The 6,022-nt window shown below is 38.0% G+C and overlaps 1 non-coding gene across 1 annotated transcript; it reads left to right on the top strand.

Moving 5' to 3' along the window:
- Positions 1–3,874: 3,874 nt before the first annotated feature.
- Positions 3,875–3,979, top strand: LOC136119519 (U6 spliceosomal RNA). The gene has a single exon (XR_010655509.1). It is a non-coding gene; the product is annotated as a U6 spliceosomal RNA (small nuclear RNA).
- The last annotated feature ends 2,043 nt before the right edge of the window (positions 3,980–6,022 follow it).

The raw sequence follows: 6,022 nt of genomic DNA on the forward strand, positions 1-6,022 counted from the left end.
AAAAAAAAAAAACCTCACAGAAACACAGAACAGATTGGTGGTTGCCAGAGGTAGGGGGTGGGGGTGGGCAAAATGGGTGAAAGTGGTCAAAACGTACAAACTTCCAATTATAAAATAAGTTCTAGTATGTAGGGTTATAATACTGTATTATATATTTGTAAATTGCTAAGAGAATAAATATTAAAAGTTCTAATCACAATAAAAAATATTGTAACTATGTAAGGTGATTATATTAACTAGATTTATCATGGTAATCAATTTGTAATATATACAAATATCAAATTGTGTTGTACACCTGTGTTATATGTCAACCATATCTCAATAAAAAATAAAATCATTATATGTTAACATTAATAAATTATTTAAATTAATAGCAATTTACTGAGAACAGTGGCATTGTTTTACATCTTTGCAAAATTTCTTTACTGTCTGGCTTAATATAAGACAGCTGGAATCTCATACCTGCTTCTGCATTCAGTCCATACATGTCACATGTTATATGTCATATAACCTCAGGAAAATTCTTCTGTATACCCACAAGAGTAAAAGTGAAAAATGAAAATAGCTTATTAGTAGTATCATGAACATTGTTTTGACCTGACAGACCATCTGAAATGGTCCCAGGGGACACCAGGGGTCTTGAGACCACATGTGGAGAACTGTTGCTCTGAGAATTGCTTTCCTCCCCATATACAACCTCACCACAATGGTTTCAGAGAGGTCAAGACCTTGCCATTTCTGCAGTATGAATCTCTCCAGGTGTCCATAGTTGACTAGTTGAGTAATAGAGAAGGAACCCAAGGAGACTTAATTTAACTTTCTCTCTGAAGAATTTATAATTAAGATGGAAAGATAATAAGTTAGTCCCTTGTCTGGCTGGACGGGTAATATATAAACATGAAACTGCGTGGCAGCTATCTTCAGAACACCATGTAGATTATATACTAGAGAAAGCCATTCTGCAAAGAGAAAACAATAATGCAAAGGATCAAGTGAAGTAGAGGTCAGAATTAGAGAGCATGCTGATGACTTGGCATCACACAGTCCAGGCCCTTTACAGTCTTCCTGCATTTGCAGTAATCAACACCTTGGCATTCCAATAATAAACTTCCGTTTTCTTTTGGTTTCCTCATGTTAGTTCCTGATATTAGAGTCCTACTTAATACACAGTGGTTTTCTTTATAGTTATAATTGCTTTGAAACAGACAATATAACCTCAAAAGGGCATTTAGAAGTCCTGTGAAGCAGCTCTAAGTTGGAATTTTTTTTTAAATATATTATTTCCTAAGAAATATGAAATATGAAATTCAACAAGTATGTTGATTTCCTCCTGAAATGCTCACAGGCAAAAAGCTAACTGCACAAGCACAGCACTCATTACTTTGGAAATATCTAAATTATATTATTCTTGGTGGTCATTTTATATGTCCTAATAAAAAAATGCAACAAATTATTTTCTAAAATGTAAAGGTTCACCTATATGAGAAATGGTAATATAAGATTAAAACTCAATATAGGATTAAAACTCAGAAGCAATTACAGTAGGGATTAGATATGGCCACGTTAATATGAATTTAGCTCTGATTTGAGGGAAAGGACATAAATTAAATGACAATTCTTCTAGAACTGGGATGTAGATACTTTTTCTTATGGCTAAGAAGGTCCTTTCAAAATGTCTTCTGAATATGACTAATATTTGTTGAATATAACTTTACTTGCCTAGAGCTATGCAAGTGTTTCACAAACATTATCATTTAATCCTCACAACAACCCAACAATGAAGATAATTATCCTCATTTTACAAATATGAGAAGTATAGTTCAGGAATATGGCCTGGGATCACATGGTTTACAAAACAAAGAGACTGAATATGAACCTGTATATTTAACTTCAAAGTCTGTACTTTCTCATTTAAACTACAGCAAATACATGCTTTGTACAGCTTAAATATTAAACCCAATTGAGAAAAATCAATCAAATAAAAATGAAGCACACACAAACTCAAGTAAATAAACTATATGCCCATCTTTTCAAGCATTCTATTTCTTTGCCCCGCTCATGGCAAGCATTCAACAAATATTTTTTAATTTATTAATACAGGAAATGGATTTGACTTATTGCTGAGAAATCATAAATGTGATCAGGTAAAAAGAAACCATATTGGAATTTTTAGACTACTTTTTTCCACTTGGTAAACTTTTGCTTCCCTCCTCAAATAATAAAAATAAAAAGTTCTTCACTCTTCATTAGCATTTATGTCTAAATGTCTTCCCTGATCAAGCTCCTGAGAAGAAAAATATGAAATATTATTCAGAGTCTATTAAAATTTGTTGAAAATATTTTATATCAAGTAATACACTAAAAGGTTTACATATATAATTTCATTTGATCTTTTTTAAAAAAATTTTTGGCCACACTGCGTGGCATGTGGGATCTAGTTCCCGAACCAGGTATAGAACCTGAGCCCCTTGCAGTGGAAGCACAAAGTCTTAACCACTGGACTGCCAGGGAAGTCCCATTGCATTTAATCTTCATTACAGAAGAGGAAAGTAAAGTATACAGGTAATAAGTGTCTGTCCTTGGATTACTATGTCAGTAATTGTAAATCCAAAATCAGAGCCCAAGTCTTCTAAATCCTGTGTAGTTTCCATTATACCAGTAGCTTGCAAAGTGGGGTCTAAGTACCCAAGGAGTATACAGGATCAAAAAAATTATTAAAGCTTCTATTTATATATATTATAAATATACATTTATAGTATAAATTCTGTTACATACTATATATCTAATTATTTTTATGACTTACAAATTATATTAGTATAGTATAACAAGTATAAAATTTATACATAAATATATACTTATTGAGTACACGTAAGTAAAAATATATTGTTGATGGAAGTCACAGTCAAAAACTACACTATACCACACTGCCCTTCCATAAGTCTCTCCAAAACACACAATACACACACACAGAGTAAATTAAAGGAATAAATGGGCTAAGATCTTTGTCTACAGCCAGTACATGCTGAAACTTGACACAGACTAACCTTGTTCTGCTCACTCATAGGTATAAACTAGGAAATCCTCTGCCTGGAAAGCCTATCTCTAGACCTATCCTCTGGGAGCCTTCAATCATAAACATCAATAGTCCAGGCCTGCCACAGCTTCATCAACTTAGGTTTCTAGTTTCTTCATTAATAGGTCAAAGTTGGTTCAAAAAGGGCTGGCTGGGATGCCAATATACATGATATATGGAAAAAAAGAAAGTTTAAAGAAATAGAGGAACACTTAATTTAGGTATTGTAGAAGTCTTTCCTATCAAACTAATATGAACTGAATTCCCAAATTCAAAAAAAAAAGAAGTATTAAGAATCAGTAGGAGATTTTCAAAACAAACTCATCAAAACCTTTCAACAATATTCCAGTATAGACATAGCAGCTGATCAAAGCTAGCTCCTTAAAGCCCTATTTGTTAAAAACAGAAACAGCCAATTAGAAAAGAGAACCCAAGTAAATGGTAAGAAGTCAATTTAAAGGAATTAAAATAAGTAGTAGAATATCATCAGAAAAGAATAAAAGGAATATGAAGAAAAGGTAAAAATCTTACGTCAGTTCAAATTGAATAGACTATTCACAACAGCAAACTTCCAAAAAAAAAGAAGGGAAAGAACTGTTCAGGGGAAGCCTATCAGTTTAAGCCATACTCAAATATAAACCATAACGAATGCTAATAGTGTGAAAAGGTAAGACACTGAAAAAGTTAATAAGTCCCATTGGGCCAATTCAGGGATCCAACAATGACAAACCCCCAAAAATATAATTATCATTTTACTGAATCCACTACTATCACAAGGCAATAGGAACAAAGCCAATAGCACTTGCTTTGTCGGCACATATTACTAAAACTGAAATGATATAGAAAAGATTACTATAATCCCTATGCAAGGGTGAAATGCCAATTCTTAAACTGTTTTATATTTTTCTTATGTTTAAAAAAAGAAGTGCAAGAAGGATGAATCAGAAACTAATTAGTTACATACAGGTGTTAAGGGGGAACAAAATGGAAGGGATTGTGGAGAGGGCAGTGACTCTTTCATGAATATACATTTAATACAATTTTGACATTGACTTTTTGAATCATGTTGCTTTATGTATTCAAAAATAATATTAAAAACACTAGGAGAACAAAACCTCAAATAATAGGAACAATATAACATAACTATATCCCAAGTTAAATAAGTAAACATATAAATAACCATACCAAAGGGGAAAATTAGGACTAACCTGAGTAACTTTAAAACATAGTAGTCTGGGAGAGAGGGGAGATGGCGAAAAAGTAAGACATGGAGATCACCTTCCTCCCCACAGATACATCAGAAATACATCTACACATGGAACAACTCCTACAGAACACCGACTGAACGCTGGCAGAAGACCTCAAACCTCCCAAAACGCAAGAAACCCCCCACGTATCTGGGTAGGGCAAAAGAAAAAAGAATAAACAGAGACAAAAGAATAGGGACGGGACCTGCACCAGTGGAAGGGAGCTGTGAAAGAGGAAAGGTTTCCACACACTAGGAAGCCCCTTCGCGGGCAGAGAATGTGGGTGGCAGAGGAGGGAAGCTTCGGAGCCATGGAGGAGAGCGCAGCAACAGGGGTGCGGTGGGAAAAGCAGAGAGATTCCCGCACAGAGGATAGCTGCCGACCGGCACTCACCAGCCCGAGAGGCTTGTCTGCTCACCCGCCGGGGTGGGCGGAGGCTGGGAGCTGAGGCTTGGGCTTCTGTCAGATGGTAGGGAAAGGACTGGCGGCGTGAAAACAGCCTGAAGGGGTTAGTGCACCACGGCTAGCCCAGAGGGAGTGGGGTAAAAGTCTGGACCTGCCGAAGAGGCAAGAGGCTTTTTCTTCCCTCTTTGTTTCCTGGTGCACGAGGAGAGGGGATTAAGAGCGCTGCATAAAGGAACTCCAGAGACTGGCGCAAGCCGCAGCTATCAGCGAGGACCCCAGAGACGAGCATGAGACACTAAGGTCGCTGCTGCTGCCACCAAGAAGCCTGTGTGCGAGCACAAGTCACTATCCACACCTTCCCTCCCGGGAGCCTGTGCAGCCTGCCACTGCCAGGGTCCCGTGATCCAGGGACAACCTCCCCATGAGAATGCATGGTGCGCCTCAGGCTGGTGCAACGTCACACCTGCCGCCGCAGGCTCGCCCCGCACTCCGTGCCCCTCCCTCCCACCGGCCTGAGTGAGCCACTGCCCCCAAATCAGCTGCTCCTTTAACCCCGTCCTGTCTGAGTGAAGACAGACACCCTCTGGCGACCTACACACAGAGGCGGGGCCAAATCCAACGCTGAACCCAGGGAGCTGTGCGAACAAAGAAGAGAAAGTGAAATCCCTCCCAGCAGCCTCAGAAGGAGCGAATTAAATCTCCACAATCGACTTGACGTACCCTGTATCTGTGGAATATATGAATAGACAACGAATCATCCCAAATTGAGGAGGTGGACTTTGAGAGCAAGATAGTTTTTCCCCTTTTCCTCTTTTTGTGTGTATGTATACACTTCTGTGTGAGATTTTGTCTGTATAGCTGTGCTTCCACCATTTGTCCTAGGGTTTTCTCCATCCGCTTTTCCTTACTTTAAAAAAAAGTTTTTCGCAATAATAATTTTTTATTTTAATAACTTTATTTTATTTTATCTTACTTTATTTTATCCTCTTTCTTTCTTTCTACTTCTTCTCCCTTTTATTCTGAACTGTGTGGATGAAAGGCTCTTGGTGCTCCAGCCAGGAGTCAGTGCTGTGCCTCTGAGGTGGGAGAGCCAACTTCAGGACACTGGTCCACAAGAGACGTCCCAGCTCCACGTAATATCAAATGGCGAAAATCTCCCAGAGATCTCCATGTCAACACCAACACCCAGCTTCACTCAACGACTAGCAAGCTACAGTGCTGGACACCCTATGCCAAACAACTAGCAAGATAGGAGCACAACCCCACCAATTAGCAGAGAGGCTGCCTAAAATCATAA

This window comes from Phocoena phocoena, chromosome 2 (assembly GCF_963924675.1).
Source record: "Phocoena phocoena chromosome 2, mPhoPho1.1, whole genome shotgun sequence".
Classification (NCBI taxonomy): Eukaryota; Metazoa; Chordata; class Mammalia; order Artiodactyla; family Phocoenidae; genus Phocoena; species Phocoena phocoena.